Source organism: Podarcis filfolensis, assembly GCF_964270895.1.
Source record: "Podarcis filfolensis genome assembly, chromosome: 18".
NCBI classification, from domain to species: Eukaryota; Metazoa; Chordata; class Lepidosauria; order Squamata; family Lacertidae; genus Podarcis; species Podarcis filfolensis.
This window is the reverse complement of record NC_139622.1, coordinates 11,167,818-11,188,055: the sequence shown is the minus strand read 5'-3', so window position 1 is coordinate 11,188,055 and position 20,238 is coordinate 11,167,818. Positions and strand designations below refer to the sequence as shown.

General features: G+C 51.2%; 1 protein-coding gene and 1 long non-coding RNA gene across 2 annotated transcripts in view; one reads left to right on the top strand and one right to left on the bottom strand.

Annotated features, from left to right (window-relative positions):
* The window catches only part of RNF126 (ring finger protein 126), a 767,042-nt gene that overhangs the window by 56,685 nt on the left and 690,119 nt on the right, over window positions 1–20,238 (bottom strand). The gene's annotated exons all lie outside the window — the stretch shown is intronic.
* LOC310753623 lies at window positions 534–11,463 on the top strand. The gene is made up of 2 exons (XR_014543395.1): window positions 534–8,490; window positions 8,540–11,463. It is a non-coding gene; the product is annotated as an uncharacterized lncRNA (long non-coding RNA).

Below are 20,238 nucleotides of genomic sequence, written 5' to 3'. Positions count from 1 at the left end.
TTTGGGAAACGTTGGAGGGTATGGAGTTATGCCACCCCCACCCTGAGCCAAGGAAAAAACTAACTCTAAAACCTTAAAAAGCAGAGACTTCACCTTGCCGACAAAGGTCCAGACAGTGGTACCTCGGGTTAAGTACTTAATTCGTTCCGGAGGTCCGTTCTTAACCTGAAACTGTTCTTAACCTGAAGCACCACTTTAGCTAATGGGGCCTCCCGCTGCCACTGCGCCGCCAGAGCACAATTTCTGTTCTTATCCTGAAGCAAAGTTCTTAACCTGAAGCACTTTATGGGTTAGCGGAGTCTGTAACCTGAAGCATATGTAACCCGAGGTACCACTGTATAGTCAAAGCTCTGGTTTTCCCAGTAGTGATGTATGGAAGTGAGAGCTGGACCATAAAGAAGGCTGATAGCCGAAGGATGGATGCTTTTGAATTCTGGTGCTGGAGGAGACTCTTGAGAGTCCCATGGACTGCAAGAAGATCCAACCTCTCCATTCTGAAGGAAATGAGCCCTGAGTGCTCACTGGAAGGACAGATCCTGAAGCTGAGACTCGAAGACTTTGGCCACCTCAGGAGAAGAGAAAACTCCCTGGAAAAGACCCTGATGTTGGGAAAGATGGAGGGCACGAGGAGAAGGGGACGACGGAGGACGAGATGGTGGGACAGTGTTCTCGAAGCCGCTTCTGGCGAACCAGAGCAGTGCACGGAAACACCCTTTTCCTTCCTGCTAGAGCGGTACCTATTTATCTACTTGCACTTTGACGTGCTTTCGAACTGCTAGGTTGGCAGGAGCAGGGACTGAGCAACGGGAGCTCACCCCGTCATTGCGGGGATTCGAACCGCCGACCTTCCGATCGGCAAGCCCTAGGCTCTGTGGTTTAACCCACAGTGCCACCCGCGAGGCTAACCCCTGTATAGGGAAGCCTTTTAATGTGTAATACTATTATTTTTATGTTTGTGGAAAGCTGCCTCTCAGAGCGGCTGATGTTTAGTCAGGATCTCCTTTTTCTGTAACTGGAAGCCACGGGTTCGAATCCTACCCTCCAGAGCAGAAGAAAACAATCTCGTTCCACTTTCCACGTGACATTCCTTCAGATGTTTGAAAACGGCTATCGTATCTCTTTTTTTCCTTTGCGCCTGCCGGACAGGTGGAAATCCAACCGGTGAAGCTTTTAGGCCTTCTTTGCTTTTGAAAGCGAGGGCAAAACACTAACCCTGTTTGGTCAGCAGATGGCGATAGTGGACCACAATTGAACCTGCTGGCGTTAACTCTGTAAAAGCTATATATATACCGTATATACAAAAGACACAAGAGGCTTGCTTTGCAATGTAGTATTTCCCCCTTTTCTTTTTAGAAGGCCGAAAAGCTCAGTTATTTGCATATAATAATTGCATATAATAATGCAAACCTAGAGACTTGCGTATACAAAAGACACAAGAGGCTGCGAGAGAGTTGAAAGCATAGCTTATTTAATTTTTATACATTTTTTTCTCATTTTTTGCAACTTTTTTCTTATTTTTTTTCAACCTTTTTCTTGTTTTTTTCTCATTTTTTTTTTAAATTGTCCTTTTGGAATTTTATTTTTTTTATTTTCCTTTTGCATAGGGGGTGGGGGGTGGGCGGGGGTGGGGGGAGAGAAAAGGAACGAAAACCAGAGCCGGCTTTCGGATAATGGTACATTTAAAATAAAAAAAAACAAGGAAGAAAAGTGCATTGGCTAAAAAAAACAAAAAACAGTATGACGAATGCTAGAATCAAATATTGTGAAAAGCACTGGAGAAAAGCAAGCCTGTGTGTGCATGTGAGTGAATGGGGCGGCCATGGTGAGCCCGGCTGAAATGAGGAGAGAGGGATGAATTGCAGTTTGCTGTGTTGACGGACCGAAATCTGAGTTGCAGCCGATTTTTTCGTTCCCTCGGGTACGTCTACGCTGTGTAGCGACACCTCCACACAAACCCCAACCACCCAACGAACCTCTGGAACTGTAGTTTAGCCGGGTGCCTGGGAACTGTGGGTTGACGTTCCCTGCTTGCAGCATGAAAGGGCCGGGCTCAAAAGTTCGTTGTGATCAGAGTAGACCCCTTGAGGAACGAAAGGATGGGCTTGACACAAAGGGTTCCAGATGCAACTTTGCAACGCATCTACTCTGAGTCGGGTTCTGTGCAACCCACCGTTCCCAGCAGAGAAAGGCCGGCCGCTAAACCAGTTTAAGGCTGCGGTGTAGACGCCCCTGAGGCCAGATCCATTTCCTCTTTGGCCGGGAAACGGTCTCAGTTCACTCTTCCCGGCGTGGACAACACTGCGAATACGTGTGCTAACTTAGCAAGCAGCAAGCGAGAGAGTAAACTATTATTGCGACATCTGTAAAATATAAATGGCAGAAGTGTGTTTGCGCATCACCGTCAGGGGAAGAAAACGAACTTCCGGTCAGATATACGGAAAAGAGGGGATGGGGGGAAATAAAAGATGGAAGGAAATGAGAATCGACGCCGGCTGGATCTTGGCCCGACTCTGAGAAACATTCTTGCCTCGGTTATCTCCCCACCCCACCCCAATGTTCCCTTCTTCTTCCTCCTCTTCTAGACTACGCAGTGACAACAGGGAACATGAACACAAAAGGATGAAAATTCACAAACGGAAAAGTGTGGCTCAAGGTCTTGGGGATGGCGACCTCCCAGCTGTGCAGTGCTGTCAGAGAAAGCGGTACAGGCCGATAAATTGGTCAAGTCGTGGTTTCCTCTTAGTTTCTCACTCCCCCTATCTTAAATCCAGTCTGCTCGATTCGATTTCGGCATCTGTTTGCTTTAAAAAAACCCGCAGAAAAATCCGCTCCCGTTAATATACAGTGGTACCTCGGTTTACAAACTTAATCCGTTCCAGAAGTCCGTTCTTAAACCGAAACTGTTCTTAAACCAGGCGCGCTTTTCCCTCCCGCCGCCAGTGGCCTTCTACCGTTCGGATTCCCTTCTTAGACCGAGGTAAAGTTCTCAAACCAAGACACTATTCCTGGTTTTGCGGAGTTTGTAAACCAAATCGTTCCTAAACCAGACTGTTCTTAAACCGAGGTACCCCTGTAGTTGCTTTGTAGGTAATTTTGCCTCAACCATGCATTTTTTACCCTAATAGACAATTGATTGGAATATAGTGCATTATATCTACAGGATTTCCCCGGGATTCCAATGACGGAATTAGTAGCTCAACAACTTGAAATACGGCAACGTTTGCAGGGCGGCGTTTGCAGAACCGCACGGCAAAGTTTGCGGACGCTCGGATTTCGAAGGACCCCAGGATGTTGGGCTGATCGCATTGAAAAGCGAACCAAATTAATTCCCTTCCCTGTCCCTTCGACGGCTGCAAATCACATCCGTGTCAAATCGTTGTTTTATTTGTAGTCAAGGACAGTTAATAACTCTTTCATTTGTATAGGTGCGATTTCTGAGAATGTGTTTTGTGTAGTCAGCCATCTGCAAGTTTTCCTGAATCAGACCGAACTCATAATAGGGGCGAGTGGGCGTGCCAACCAACTTAGCCCCACCCACTGGCTCCTCCCCCTCAACCAAGCCCCGCCCACTTGATCTACCCCTCGGCCAATCCTGACAGCACTGCATCAGCCAGGAGGGAAGTAGAATGAGGGGTGCCAAATCTCTCCTTCCAGTATTGAATTTGGGCCCCTTTCATACCAGTGTGTGTGGGGATAATAATATAGCAACGCCACAAATTTACTAGAGCAAAAATTACCCAGGGTAAATAGGTGATTAGGGCTCAAGGAAACACAATCCAGCAGTAAATTTCATAGGCACAGCATAAATTATATTTTTGGTATTCCAGAATGCTGCTGGCTTCTGTTTCCTTGACGCGAGTATACAGTTATTGTCCTTGCCGTATTATTGTCCGGCGACAGGTTATGGGACCAGAAAATCACAGCGCACACCACAACCCTGTAGGTTCGAGACAGGACAGGGAAGCCTGTGTGTGTTAGCAGAAAGGGCGATGCCAGGAAAAGCAAACAAACCACGACTGATCCCAATACACACCTTATTTCCAAAGGCAGCCCTCACAAATAACAACTTCCCCCAAACTCTCAGGGTTCGGGGAAACGGGTGCAGCGATCGACAGAGCGGTTAAGCAGCCGCTCCTCCGACTGGCGTCGGAGGGCGAATGTCACGCCCACGCTTAATCCGGTTTCAATCCGGATTTTGACCGCGATGGCGGCCCCTCCCTCCTGCTCCCAAGTCTTTTTCCCCTGGCGTCCTTGGCTAAACCGGATTTGGAGGGGTTCCGTCAGAGGCGGAAAAGGAGCGTTTCACGCGCAGGCTGAATCAGTTCGGAAGCGGCTCGTTTTGCAAGAAAGCTGGGAGAAAACGGGATAAAGCTCTTCTAGGTCTCTTCTGAAATAAACGGGGGGGGCAGAAGCTGGGGTTTTTTGCTAGGACATAGTCTCATCCTACAAGCCGTCGTCAAACGGCAGCTTCCATCAGCTCGCCAATATTTTTCCGGGGAACGTTTACAGTGTCTCCCCCTGCTACAACACCATCTCAGACCTTTTGAGGACAACAGAAAACCCTAAATTGACTCAAAACCCACCGCTTCTTAATTTTCACTCTGGACAACCTCCCTCCCCCAGCATCTTGGGGGGGGGGGCGAGCGCCCCCCACCTCAAATCCACAAATGTGCAAGTTAAAAGAAGCTGGTGTTTGTGTGTGTGTGTGTGTTTTCCTTTCCAAAACAAAAAAAGAGAGAGAAGCAGCAATTTAATAAAATTATATTGCAAAAGAAGTTTTCTTTTTCTTTTTAAAAAAGATATAGATATATATACACAGTGCTCCCCACCCCGGCCAAATTGCGAGATTATCCTGGCTTACAAGGAAGGATTGTCAGTTTAGACGTTCATGCCCTTTGCCCCTCCGGCCAGACCCATTTAAAAGAAAGAAAAGGGGGAGAAGGGGGAAAGACCTATCGCTTTAACGAAATCGCCTTGTCGGGGGCCGGGAAGCGATTTTGGGTGGGAGGGTGGAGACACCCAGGGAGATGCGTCGGACGCGAGTCGCCGCGTCACCCATGCTCCAAGAATGCCCCCCTTCCGGCATAGCACCATAAAGGTAAATACAATATTCTGTACATGATTTCTCTGCCCCCGTGGGGCCCTTTCAAACAACCGCCCCCAAAGTATAAAAAATATGTAGTGCATGAGGAAGGCAGGAGGGCGCCCCCCCGAGTGTGTGTGCCTTGCATAGAAGTGGGAGTAGACTTCCTCGCGCAGAGTCCACAGTGCGAATGGCGCTACGGGGAAGTTCTCGCCGCTGGCGGTCGGGGACGAAGGGAGCTTGGTGTGTCCCTGGAGGACCAGGGTGAGGGGACATCTTGTCCCTGCTCTAAGGAACATTCCCAGCTGCAAGCGAGAGATGAAGGAATGCCTCTATTCCAAAGAGGCATTCTCTCCCGGGAAAGGGGAGTGCTTCTTCAGAACTGGGCCTTCCTGTGATGGCCTGGGATACGGACTCGGAGGCTGAACCTGAGGAATCCCAGCCTGCACAGGAGTCCCCGCCTCCAGAACCAGCTGAGCCAGGGCTGGGGCCTGAGCCTGAAGGGTCCTCACCTGTGCTGGGTCCTCAGGTGAGTCTGCTCTGGCTCCTGAGGTGATGGAGGACCCATCGCCTGCAGGTGCTCCACTCTCAGCCCCGTCAGAGGAAGCTGAGGTTGCCTCTGGGTCTGGTAACCCTCCAGCCTCTCCTGAGCTGCAGAGGCTCAGGGCAGAGAGGCGGAGGGAACTAAGTTCCCGCAGGAGGAGGGCTCGCCTCCAGGCCAGGAGAGGCGAGTCACCCATGGACCGGGGCCGCCCTATGCCTCAGGGCAGATAAAAGCCAGCCAGCCCCATGCGGGAGCAACATTGTTGGTAGCCAGTTCCTGCCTGCACCCTGTCCTGCCGGATCTTCTGACCATGCCCAACTCCCTGCCTTGGACCCAGCTTCAGCTTTGACAGACGGCCTCAATACTGCTCCCTCGACCTCAGACTGGACTCAGACCACGCCTCATGGAAACCCACGGGACCAGCACATTTCCCTTTGTGGCCGGACTCTCACAGCCTCAACCTCCCTAGCCAGATGGCGTGGAGGGTGCAATTCAATTCAGGAGCTGTCGGAAGGCCAAAGCACCCCACACATTTCATATGGGGGAGCAGGATGGGATGCCCCCCCAAACACCCCGGGGTTTCCTTCTCTTCAACCAGCAGCCTCCCTCCTTCCTCGCCTCCCTGATTGTCAGCAGAGCTGCTCCGCCGACGGCAGCTCGCCTGGGGCGAGTCGGAAATCACCTCCGGGCGACGCCACTCGTCCTGCACCCCTACAAAGAGACGCCTCTCTCCACACCCCCTAACTTAGTTCCCAATTCCATTTACGGTTCCTGCGGGCCTCGCCCCTTCCTCCTCCCCCTTTTTTAAAAAAAGTTTTCTTCCTTGGAACAATTGCACACCCGTCCTCCTCTCTTAAGATCGCCTGTTCCCACCCGGGGGTGCCAGAAATAAATCCGTAAGTGCAGCAGCTGCGGTGGGGTTGCATAGGTACGGTTGCTGCAAGGCTCTTGATCTGTGGTTTTTATTTGTGTTCGCGGAAATGCGCCCAAACGCCTCAATATTATTTTTAAAAGGCGGGGAGAATCTCAGCGCAAACCGCCTCAATTTCCCCCTCTTCCGCCGATTCAGGAGGTGGGCTTGTTCAGGATTAGAGGCCCTGTTTTCTGGGTTTCAGCTCAGGGGCACAGTGCCTGCAGAAGATCCTGGGTTCGATTCCCGACGGCAGCACTGGGAAAGGCTCTCCAAAATACTGGCGACTTGCTGCTAGCCAGTGTAGGCTGCCCAGGGGGCCCAACTCAGTATAAAGCAGCTTTCTACTTAAACCAACCCTTCACCCAGGACAATGAAGACTAGAATATTGCGTTGTTTTTAGGAGAAGCCTATAGCTTTGCATGCAAAAGGTTGCCGGTTCAATCCCCGGCAATCTCCAGCTGTATTTACATTTTGAGCACGATTTCTTTTGGGGGCAGCGGCCGAGCAGGAAGCACGGAGGGAAAGGTTAAAGGCCACGGCCTGCCAGGAAAGGGTGAAATCTTCAAACCTGCAGAGCTTCTGCGTTTACTCCTGAGCCTCTGCTCTGCGGAAAAACTCCCATTTGCAGCCTGTAGATTTGTGGCAAAGGATGGGAAGACTCAACTGGCCCCAGTTTCCCAACATGGCCCCCCCAGGCAGTATGGCCTAATGGTCAGGGCAGACGGGAGTTGCAGTTCAGAGACATCTGGGCGGCCACAAGGCCCCGCAAGTGACACAAAGCTGTCCTTTCTGGGGCTGCGAGTGCGAATCATGTAGATCAGTGGGACGTTCCGTCTCCAGCGGCGCTGCTTTGGGAGACGAAGTCAAAGCACCCTGCCCCACAGATCTGGGATGGGTGCCTGGCCTGTGGTCAGTAAATAAGGTGCTTTCATTTATTTTAGTTTAGATCCCTCTTCCATCAGTTGCTGGTCGATAAACCAACAGACCAAAATTAAGTGCTTAATAATAATAATAATTAGTAGTAGGTGAACTTTTTTAGCATTTTGGGGTGGGTGTAGATGGATCCAGTAGAATTACAGAATCAGAGCTGGAAGCTGGGGTGCCAGCTTGAATAAAATATTGGGGAAGGGCAAGAAAGTATAACCGATCGCACAACTGATCGCAAGCCGCAACATTTGAACCGCGATGCCCATCAGCTTTAGGGGAGAGGCGGTCCCCTCAAACAGTTTATTGGGGACTCCGAAGGGACCTCGGCCCCTAGGAGTTGGCTCCTACAGTTAGAAGGGGCCTTTGCAATGCCAGAATCTCAACATGCAGTCTCCCATCCAGTTTGAAACCACACCAGACCCTGCTTAGCTTTGCAAATGTGCCGGCTGCCTATCTTGCCTACAGAATACATTCTTAACCTGAAAATGCATTGACGTCACCAACGTGGCTAATAAATTCTCTTACCTTGACAACCTCAGGGTTTTTAAAACAGCGTTTCCACCCTACATCTATTGCTCCCTGGCGAGGAAGGACCTGTCAACCTCCTTTCCCTCTCTTTCTAATTTTTTTCCAGTCTTAGATTCAGTTTTCCGCAGCAATTCGCCAAAAATAAAGTCTCCGCGAAAATTCACAGGCATTTTCCCATGCAAATTTCTCCCAACAAACACATTTTACACATGCGGTTTTTGACTGCCGTGCACATTTTCACGAACCATTTCCCTCCTCGTTTAATACATATTTTTTTTTTGCAAATGTGCTTTGGCCGGAGAACCGTATTGCAAAATTCAGATCGATGCAAATTTCAAAAAGCCGGTGTGTTTCGGTTTTCCTTCGGGGAGGGCGAATGTGATAACTGTGCAGTTAAATGCGAACTGAACCAATTTTTTTATCCATCCCTTGGATTCAACAGCGTGCCAGTTTTCATGGGTGTAAATAGGTATCTACTGCAGAGAGCTAAATTTGGTAAGTGGGCGGGGCTACTGACATGTCAATCACCTGGTCACATGATGAGTCCAGGCAGGTCTAATTTGACCCACAGATCCTGGACTGGGTTCCTTCCAGAATTCTTTAATTTCTTGGGGTCTCCAAACAAGGAAGGGCGCTCTGAGCTTTTGCAGCCTGAGTAGGTAGTATTCTGGGATGTCGGGAAAGACCTCACCGCTCAGAGCTTTCCCGGAAGACAGCTGCCGTGAAAATTTCCTCTTTCCCCCCCTTTTTATAAAGCGTTCAAACTGCAGTCACCATCCCACCTGCTCAACTGAACGAAAGCAAGCGAAGCTGCAGAAAGCCGGTGAGTTAAAAAAGGACAAACTTTTCTCGCGCCCGACGCCCCACACTCACAAAGTTCCATTTTTAAGATGCAGGTTATGTGGGGACGACGGTGGGGCGGGTGATATGGGATGGAAGGATTCTGGCATCGGGGAAAAACAGAGTTGGAACCTCAGAGAAGACCCACCGGATTTAATGGGCGCAAATCAGTCACAACCACACATCTCCATAGGTCTGCTGGGATGGCGATTTCCTTGGTTATAACTTTTAGGTTCAAATGTGCCTATGGAGTCGATTCTGCTACTGTTCATTAATCCCCCCTGCTGCACCCCCCCAAAACGCCCCCTGCCTTCCCCCCAGGCACCGACAAGGAAGAGGTAGCAACCGATATGGCTATCTCTGCGTCCCTACCTTTGATACCAACTTTTCAAAACAAAACCCACCTTAAAAAACCATGTCCTCGGCTGTTTAGTTTCAGGCTGCTCAAAGCAGTCTTCAGAGGAGTCTACTGTTCTCCCTCTGCATGCATGAGTCACTGAAACAGACACAGCTCATCCTTAGGAAAGAATTCAATTCTGCCAAGCCGGGGCTCTGAATGGATGACATCGCCTCACTCCCACCAAGGATAGGCCAGATGAGAGCAGGGCTGGGGCCCGATCCAGCGCACCCCTCTTGCGTTCTCACCAGCCCAAAGCAGTATTGCAGGCACAGACCAACCCTGCCGACAAGGGACTGGAAGACAGCCAAACTAGCAGAGACTCACTCAGAGAGGCGGCAAGCACCCTCTTCTGCTCTCAAACGCTGGAGGAGTTAGCTGGCCTGTTTGCAACCCAGAGCATGCAAAGACCTTTCTGTTGAAACAAACAACACCCCACCAAAAAAACCTAGAACCTCACAGTATTTTCCCGCACCTCACTTCAAAACATCCACACACCTACGTCTGACCCTCCCTCAATCTACTCCAGAGACCGAACGCCAAATGCAAGGGGAAAGAGAAAGAGAAAGTTGGGGCTGGAATAAGATCTCCGGGGATTCCTTGCAAGCGGGGGCAAGAGGGGAGAGGACATTCCCCCCCAAACCCCAACCAGTCCTTCTTTGCCATGCTTGCCAACTTTGACCTATTAGAAAGAAGTCAAGATTTGCAAAATTCAAGCCTAGCCCCAACTCATCCAACAGGCAAGGCGATTTAATTTCATTGCTACAGGTGGTGCCGCATATTGGGAAAAAACCCTCCCCATTTTTTCATTTGCGTTCGTAACTGGAAGACGTGGAACCGCAGCCAGGGCGGAAATCGCCTCTGCCGCCCCATGTTGGCACTGACCGATGGGATGCACAGGATTCAAATTCTCATTGTCCGTCTCTCAGGGGTGTGTGGGGGGGTGATGTCTACAGTCTTAGAACACCAGCTTGCCCCCAAAAAGCCACACCCACCGGGTATTTTTGAAGGTGGTTTTTTTTTGCAACGGTGATGGTGAAGCAGAACCTCCAGCGGCAGGAGCAGGAGACAGGCTGGTCCCGTTTTTGGGATGCCCGGGGGGACAATCTGGGGCGATCATGTTGCAAATGCTGTTGACAAGGGTTATTTTGGGGGGGTTGCTGCAGTCCAGCGCTTCCTGAAGCTCATAGTTCCCCGTTGGAGGGCAGTGAGATTCTGGAGGGGGGCAAGGGGGCAGTTGAGGGGCACCGAAAAACCAATACAGTGGCGCTCGGGTTGCAAAAGTGATCCGTGCGGGATGCACTTTCGCAACCCGCAGTGGCGCGTCTGCGCGGGTTGCGATTCGGCGCTTCTGCGCATGCGCAAAGAGCTATTTCGTGCTTCTGCGCATGCACGACCCCCGAAACCCGGAAGTAACCTGTTCCGGTACTTCCGGGTTTTGGCGGGTCCGTAACCCAAAAAAACGCAACCTGAAGCGTCTGTAACTCAAGGTAAGACTGTACTGTTCATTCGCTTTGCTGAATTAATTAAACTAAATAGTTTCGATCGGATTTGGCGTAAGTGTGGAATTAATGGCGGCCGTTTTGAATTTGATTCTGTTGTTACGCTCCTGCAAACCTCTTATTTTTATAGGGCGGGCACTGGAGATGAGCTTATTATGGGATGAAAGGGGCGGCCCCCTGGAAAAAGTTTGGTCTAGACAGACCCTGGGTCTCATCCGGGCACAGAGACCTCCAACTTTCTTTCGGAGAAATGGCAAGATCTGTTAAGACAGGGGAACTGCCTCAGAAAGGATTCTTCTTCCTTGTAGGGTTTTTTAATCGAAGTTGCATGGCCTGGAAAGTTTTTGATGTTTTATAGTGTTTTTAATATTTTGTTTCAAGCCGGCCGCAGGGGCTGGGGCAACCCAGCCAGACGGGGCATCGTGCAAATAATAAAATTATTATTATTACTGCTATTACTATTATTATTAGCTGCGAACCCTGCCTTGCAGGGGGCTGGTATAGAGGACCTTTGAGGTCCCCTTTCCAACTGTACAATACTATGATTTGTTGAGGCCCAGCCAGTGCAAATAGGACTTAAGGGGAAACAGCTAACAGCCTCTTATGTCTTGGGGTTCGTTTGTTTTTTTTAAAGACACGCTGGACTCTGACTTGGTGAGACTCCCAGCACAAAGGTTCCTTAACCGCCTTGCGAAGTCAGTCGCTTTGAAATGTGTGACGACCCCCCCCCCCCCAAAATAAAAACGGACTGCTGGCAATCAAAGGAGTCCCAGCATAGCTCTGTACATGCTACAAGTGCCCAAAGCGAGCTCCGCCGGCAGACCGCGAGACGTCGAATCTCGGGGTTGTGGATTCGAGTCCTGCGCTACGGGGGGCTGGGCTGGATGACCTTGTGGGGTCCCTTTTGACTCGATGATCCCAGGAGTTAAGAGGGGACCGTGTGGCCTGTGAGCAGTTCGAGAGCGGTCCCGATTCACCCCCTTGTCGATGCCACGGTTGCCTCCGCGTAAACAGGCGAGGCGGGTTGCGGGAATGGCACAAAGCCGCCAAACCTGTTGAGTCGGAGAGGTGGGGTTGGGCGCGCGTGACCCTCTCTGGCCCTCTCCTTCCATCCAGGGGCATTTATGGGGTGGGGTAACCCTCTATAGGGACAAAGGAGCGTGTGCGTTTGTGCGCGGGAGAAGAGGGACCCGCGCCAATTCAAACCCGTGTGAGCGAAACACGCCCCACCTTTTTGCACAAGCCCAGGACACCGAACCCCCCAAAGCCATCTCGGCCACCCGGCAGCCACTTTCAGAAACTTCGGGATCAACACAAAAAGAATTAAAAAAACAACCGAAAACCCTCACTTCACTTCCTCCATTGCAATTTGCCCTCGCGCGACCCCGTCCGTAATGCTGATTTTATTTTTTTAAAAAGGCAATAATTCCCCCCACCCACCCTGCATACCACCCCCTTTCCCCCTACCCCATACACGCATTAAAAGCATGCAAACAGATCTGTGCATTAAATCTCATTAAAGTTAATACATTTTTCTTTTCTGTAGAAGGCAAGGCACATTATGTGGTATAAAACATCTTTCTCTCGTTTTTTTTTCATTTTTTCGTTTTTTTTTCTCTCGTGCAAATTCGGGCGGGGAGGGGGGCGAGGCGGGGAGGGAGCGGTAGGTTTCTTCTCCCACCCCCCTGTTTTGTTCCTCATCGGAGAGGCGGAGCCAAGTTTTTTTGGGGGGGAGGCGAGAAGGGGGCGGGGCCTATGTATTCTTGCCATGCACACATTCTCAGCCAGCTGATTGGTTGAGCTAGGTCACATGAGTTCCTGTTCCGAAAGCACCATGCAGTCTATAGTGGCAAAGGGTTTAAAAAAATCTCTCTTGGATCCTTCCGGAATTGCAAATATACGCTTTACGATTTCCGTTTTAAAAAATAATAACCACCCCCCATGGGAAGGAAACCAGCTAGGTGGTTTTTAATTTCAGCTTAGAGAAAGCCCATGGTTCTTTGTTTTTGTTTTTCCGGGGGGACGGGATGGGGTTGTGGGGCACTCCCACCCGCTACTGGCTAAACCTGGCGTCAACATTTCTCGTTATATAAAGGTGCAGAAATGTAAACAAGAGTCGCTGGGAACTGCCCTCCCTTTCCGCCAAACACTGCCCATTGGAGGGGAGGGCCTTGGGGTTACCTAGCAAAGTGTCTCCCCCTCCCCTCATGGCCTCGGAGGAGGGAGTGGAGGGGTCAGGAGGGGTCAGGTGGATTTTTGCATATGCAAACGCAAGCCCCAGGTGGGCGGAAAAGCCACAGCCCCTGAGGATAAGTCGCGAGCGACGTCGTCGTTGGAAGCATCATTCAGAGGGGCGACAGGCACTGCGGCCCCAATCTTTCCGGCCGCGAAGCTGGGCTGAAGACAGAAGACCCCAGGAATACAGGAAAAGTCCTGCTGGGAATCGGGCGAGACCAAGTCAAAGGTCCCCAAAAACCGCTGCTGTTTCGACCGAAGGAGCTGCGCCGGAGAAGTCCGTGCCTTTTCTCAAAAGCTCACAACTTTTCTTCTCTTTTTCCTTTTTGTACATCTGAAGGCTCGGAGACTCCTGGGCAAAGGAGATTGGGTGCGCCACAAACCGGTTTGGGCTCAGCGGTTAAAAAACAGCAACCCCAAACATATAAAAACCAGAAACAACACCCCTCACATCTCAGATCTTTAAGCTAGGAGACGGGAAGAGATCCGAGACTTCTGGGGGCTTAAAAACCACCCTGGTGCGTATGTTGGGGAGAAACTCACCCAAGGATGGATTTCATCTCTGGGGCTGGCGGTGGAAAGCTCCATTTTGGATCAAAATGTCATCTGGGTTCTTCCTGGCACATCTAGGGTGCAAAAACACCCACCAGTTGGACAACCGCCATGGCTTCTCCCCCCAACGAACGCCGGAAACTATAGTTTGGAGAGCACAGGCAGGGAGAATGCGGCCTTGCAGATGGTCCCAAACTCCCGGCGACTAGGGACTGCGGTTCCGCGGCTTCCAAAACTTCCTTCTCCTTTCTCGGCGCGCCATGTGGTCGTTCTGGCTGGTCTGCTTGGGCGGACCGCTGCAGGATGAGGGCCGCAATGCCCTCTGCACCTCACACGTCCCTCCTTGCAGAATCGATCGCTTTCGAACACACAGAGGGAAACTCTCCAGGGTCGTTTCGAAGGATCTCCGCTTTCGCTGAAGAGGAGGGACCCGTCTGAAGCGAAGGCAGTGCTCCCCAGACTTTGCAGAAAAATCTGGCATCAGCAGCGCCGCACGGACTCTTGCACGGCCCTCTGTCGTGGATGCTTCCGTTGCGATGTCTGTGATGCAGCCAGTTGGACTCAGAGACCCTGGGAAAAGGGGGCGACCCCCTCCCAGCTCAGCAATTCTACGATTCTGCGAACGACGGGAGGAGAACGGGTCCGTGGTGTTTTAAAGCTTTGGTGTTCGCTAGGAAAAGAGGGTGGTGGTTGGGGCGCGAGGCGTTATAGAAATGACGCTCTCTCGGAGCACTACAAGTTCAGCTCGGATCGGGGCCTGTGCCCGCGGTTGTCGCCGCTTTCTCTGTAACCCGGCAAGGAGGACTGGCGCGTTAAAATGTAGGCACTTGTACTAGTCAGAGATGGCTTCTGGGCTCCACCGTCTGGGGCTTGCGGGGGGGCAGGAGTGGGGAGGAAAAGGATAAATTGAGTCCTAGAGGGAGGGGGCAACTGTGGGATAAGGTATCTCCTCCCCACCCGTCTGCTGGATTTAGCTATTTTGTCCTGAAAGACTCGCTCCGATAAGGCCCTGTTCTGTGCCTCCCTGGTGGTCTTGACAGCCCCCCCCTCAAAGAATAACAAAAAAGCACTAAGGGGAGAGGGCCTTCCTCACCTCGTCCCCCCCTCACGTGAACTTCCCCTCCCACCCCCACCTTCCTTTCTCCTTTTCAAAGTGCATTTCCTACAATAATAATAATGTGCAATCCGTATTAGTCCCGCCCCTGGCCTTGCCGCCATCCGCGCCACCCCCCTGACATAGCTGGTTTAACTATAACATGCATAGCTCTTTGTACACAAGGGCTGGGGGGTTTTGTTTGCAGGGGGAACGGGGAGGGGGGATGCCACCAGCTCGCTCACATCCCTCCCCAAGCCCCCTTTGCCCGCCGAGCCGGGGACGCGGTCAAATGTACGCAAACCCGCCGGCACGTTACCTTTCCCAAACCTCCCTCCCAAGGGGTTTTGCTAAGGTGGGCAAGGTGGAGGCTTGAGGGGAGACGCGGACCCCCACCCCGGCCGCAAACCCGCTCCCCGTAAGAGAGCAGGATGGCAATTCTCTCCGTGGGCCAGGCAGGGAACCCGTTCTCTCGGCCTCACGTCCAACTTTAAGGCAAGGGTTCGAGACTGACCTCCGGTACCATGCGGGAAATTGGGGTGGGGGTGCTGTTTAAACACAGCGTACGGCCGTATCCAACCCCCTGCCCGGCGTTGGGAGAAGACATGCCGCGGCAACCCAAGTCGCCTTCAAGTTTCCGAAGGGTTGTGGGGTTTTTTGCGCGTGCAGCGTTTGGGCTCTGCCTACGTGAACGCAGCTCGGGTCTACCCCCAACCAACAGCCTCTTTTGCCAGACCAACCTTGTCTTCTCTGGCCCCCTCCCCACCCATCCCACCCCCTTTCCCAAAGATGGCATCTTTCGAACTCGCTTTTCCGCCGAAGAAATCTCGCCAACACCCTGTCATGCGGTGGGTGTCGCCGGCGGACCACTCCCCACGGGGAAGCAAAGCGCAGGTTATTTTGTAGGGGGGGAGGGATTGGGGGCCACAGACGCAGCATAAAAGGTGTCCAGCTTTTCTCCCTCGTGGGAGAAGGAGTTTGCTACCTCCGCCGTCTCGACGCGCCATGGAGATCCGTCGTGCGCGGCGCTCCGTCGTCTTCTCTGGAGAAGGAAGGCGTTGTACAAAAGGGGAGTGGGGTGGGGGGGTGGGAAGGTGCTGGAGGGGGCGGCAGCAGGCCAGGAATTACGCCCCCCCTCTCTAGTCTCTCTCTTTTCCACCCCTCACTCCCAAGGGGAGAAGAAAGATCAGGAACATTTTGCATATAACATCCCTTTTGAGATCGGAACCGGCGGGGTGGCCGCGAGGCGCGATACGTCCTCTATCGAAAGTAGTGTTTGTTTCTGGCCCCCCAAGACTTGTCAGACGGGGTTGTGGGCTGGGCAGGCGAGTCTTCGCTTCGTTCGTTTTTTAAAACATTTTGCAAAAGTTTGGACCTTCTTCCCGCGGCGCCAAGGACTCCCGAAGCCAAGTCCGTCGTCGCCCCTCTCTCCACGCTGCCATCAAGGTTTGAGCCGGGGGTCGGGAGTGGGGGTGAATCGTTCTCGGAGGAAGCCCAAAGCCCGGAAGGGGGGTTGAGGGGGGTGAGGAAGATGAAGGTCCAAATGAAAGCTGCGGTTAACCTAAATACCAGGACTGGAGGACAAGAGGTGAGAGAAAGAGAAAGGGGAAAGAGAAAATTATTTTTTCCCAAAAAAAACCACATTATTTTTTATTGATTTTCAACATTTATCACAAATATAACCTAACAAAAGTCCTAGCCAGATACTTTGGGGGTCGTCTGCAAAGTAAGGTTTGCCTATTAAAGGTAAAGGGACCCCTGACTATTAGGTCCAGTCGTGGCTGACTCTGGGGTTGCAGCGCTCATCTCGCTTTATTGGCCGAGGGAGCCGGCATACAGCTTCCGGGTCATGTGGCCAGCAGGACTAAGCCGCTTCTGGCAAACCAGAGCAGCGCACGGAAACGCCGTTTACCTTCCCGCCGGAGTGGTACCTATTTATCTACTTGCACTTTGACGTGCTTTCAAACTGCTAGGTTGGCAGGAGCAGGGACCGAGCAACGGGAGCTCACCCCGTCATTGCGGGGATTCGAACCGCCGACCTTCTGATCGGCAAGCCCTAGGCTCTGTGGTTTAACCCACAGCGCCACCCGTGTGTAGCTTTTGCAAATAGCCAGCAGGTGGCAGCACAGCCTTTTTGACTCTGTTTCTAGCTAGAGCTATTCCAGACATAGAATTATAGTTTTCAAAGAGATATGGGGGATCATTCTAGTTGAGCCCCCTGCAATGCAGGAATAAGTGGCTGGGTTTTTGCCAAAAGAACCAGGAAGCGTCTTAGACCATCACAATTTTTGTTGGTGAATTCCCCCCGAAAGGGAATTTCACTTCCCTGGAAAAGCTAAAGCATCAGGCATGGAATGATCACTCTCTGTATGTTTGCGATGGAAAGAAGTGGTTGCAGAAATTTAGCACTGAGCCCAGCGTCTGCTTTCCCCAGAAACTCAGCATTTTTAAATTTTATTTTAAAATCAAGTCGCTAGTCCTCAATATATTCCCCAGTGGCAGTGATGGGAGTTCCACCACCACCAAATTACATCTTGCAGCATTCACTTTCCTGAGAATTTCAGTTTAAATAACCCATTTCTTTGGGGATTATGAACAATTTTTGGGGGGGGGGCCCCATTGGCGAAAGCGCGCCTTGGGTTACAACCTGTTTTGGTTTGCAAACGGACCTCCAGAATGGATTATGGTTGTAAACCAAGGTAAGGTAAAGTTAAAGGGACCCCTGACCATTAGGTCCAGTCGTGGCCGACTCTGGGGTTGCGGCGCTCATCTCGCTTTATTGGCCGAGGGAGCCGGCGTACAGCTTCCGGGTCATGTGGCCAGCAGGACTAAGCCGCTTCTGGCGAACCAGAGCAGCGCACGGAAACGCCGTTTACCTTCCCGCCGGAATGGTACCTATTGATCTACTTGCACTTTGACGTGCTTTCGAACTGCTAGGTTGGCAGGAGCAGGGACCGAGCAACGGGAGCTCACCCCGTCATTGCAGGGATTCAAACCGCCGACCTTCTGATCGGCAAGTCCTAGGCTCTGTGATTTAACCCACAGCGCCACCACTGTAAAATAAAAACTGTGAACCAGTGCTGGATTTAAGTATAAGCTAAACAAGCTACAGCTTAGGGCCCCAAAAAATGAGCCACAAAAAAGTTTAAAGGGGAAAAAAACTGGATGTACATTTCCAAAATATAAGATAAAAAAATAAATAAGATAAAACCTACATGCAGCAACAGTGTTTTGTGTTGTGTAGGCTCCTGTGATGTAAGTCCTGGGCCCCGCCTGCTAGCCTGCTCCCTAAAATATCACTGGTTTGCTCCTTTCTATATATAGGGTGCCTACATTCTGCATGGACTGGTTGCATGGCAATGTGTGCAAATGGCTTGATATACCTATTAGGTCCATCAATTAAAGGTAAAGGTAAAGGGACCCCTGACCATTAGGTCCAGTCGTGGCCGACTCTGGGGTTGCGGCGCTCATCTCGCTTTATTGGCCGAGGGAGCCGGCATACAGCTTCCGGGTCATGTGGCCAGCAGGACTGAGCCGCTTCTGGCGAACCAGAGCAGCGCACGGAAACGCCGTTTACCATAATCCACCAATTACCATATAGCATTTATTCAACACAAAAAACAGCGGCAATTTGTTGTTGACCAAGGACAGCTGGACATATAATTGATGGATTATGGTAAATGGCGTTTCCGTGCGCTGCTCTGGACATATAATTCCTGCATTGCAGGGGTTAGAATGGATGACCCCTGGGGTTCCCTTATCGCTCTACGATTCCACGACCTGCAAGCCATCTTGGCTGGAGGTGCTTGTGCGTGGAGAGAGAGGCTGCGCCATAATTCCTACTGCGTCTAACAAGCTTTTCCACCTCCCCTCCTTTTTTTTTTTTTTTTTTGCAGATTCAGCAGATCTCGGCTGGCAAGAACGATTTCCCCTCCGCGCTCCTCCTCTTAGCCAGCCACCCGCAGTCTCCACACTGCCTCTCCTCTGCAGTCAATTCCCCCCGCAACCCCCCCCAAAACACACCCAGACACATATATGGCCTCTGGGACATTCCCACTGCGGAACGGAGAATCGTGCATGAAAAGAGAGTTTTGCGGGCCGAACGAGTGGATCTGACCCTCGTCTCCCTGCCTGACGAAGGCAGAAGATTTTGCAGAGGGAGGAAAAGGTCACACAGATCGCTTCTTCGGACACCCGACCAAACACGTGTCAAATCTTTTATTTCCCTTCTATGAAGATCACCCGCTCTGAGACCCCACAGCTAATTCTCCCCTGGCCTCCTCGCTGGCCCAAGTAGGACCAATTCAGCCAGCTAGCCCTGGTGATTATCTAACGCTTATTAGATGGATTTCCCCTAAATTGATTCCTGAGCTTTGAATTTTATCGTTATTCGTGTTTTTATGCTGTGTTTTATGCTGCTTTTACAATTGTTTTAAATTTGTTGTGAGCCTGGTGTTTGAACCGGGAAGGGCGGGGTATAAATAAAAATATATTATTATTATTATTATTATTATTATTATTATTATTATTATTAATTAAGGGGAAAGCACGCACCCAAAATGTGTCTGTTTGCAAAACGGGTTTGAGAAAAGGCATTCATCTCGCCGCCTTTTCCTCCCTCTGGACGTCTCAGAATCGCAAGTTAGCTATCTGGCCTGAATCAAAGGACTGTAGAGTTGCAAAGGGACCCCCAGGGGTCATCCATCCCAACCCCCTTTGCAATGCAGGAATTTCAGCTAAAGCATCCCTGACAGAGGGCCATTCAAACTCTGCTTAAAGATCTCTAAGGAAGACTTCCATCCCACGGCTGAACAGCTCTTACTGCCAGAAAGTTTCCCCTGATAAATTCGTTGGAATTTCCTTTGGCGGCAAAGGGGTGGAAGGAAGAAGAATGCCCGACAATTATCTGGATGGGCATAACAAGCTACAAGAATTTGCCGAAATGGCATGGTTGACAAATAGCTATATCAGGCATAGGCAAACTCCGGCCTCCAGATGTTTGGGACTACAACTCCCATCATTCCTAGCTAACAGGACCAGCGGTCAGGGATGATGGGAATTGTAGTCCCAAACACCTGGAGAGCCGGAGTTTGCCTATGCCTGAGCTATATAATCCCTAGTGTAGTAAGATAAGACCTTTGGAGCAGGCATTTTAAAAAGAAAGTTTTTTTATGAACCACCCTAAAGGGACCCCTGACCATTAGGTCCAGTTGTGGCCGACTCTGAGGTTGCGGCGCTCATCTTGGTTTAATGGCCGAGGGAGCCGGCGTACAGCTTCCGGGTCATGTAGCCAGCAGGACTAAGCCGCTTCTGGCGAATCAGAGCAGCGCACGGAAACACTGTTTACCTTCCTGCCAGAGCGGGACCTATTTATCTACTTGCACTTTGACGTGCTTTCGAACTGCTAGGTTGGCAGGAGCAGGGACCGAGCAACAGGAGCTCACCCTGTTACGGGGATTCGAACCGCCGACCTTCTGATCGGCAAGTCCTAGGCTCTGTGGTTTAACCCACAGCGCCACCCATGTCCCTATGAACTGCCCTAGTAGGGCAGTAATTGTTCGTTGATAATTTGTCACCCCCTTCCAAGGTGGCACCTGGGGCGGACTGTCCCACCTTTCTACGCC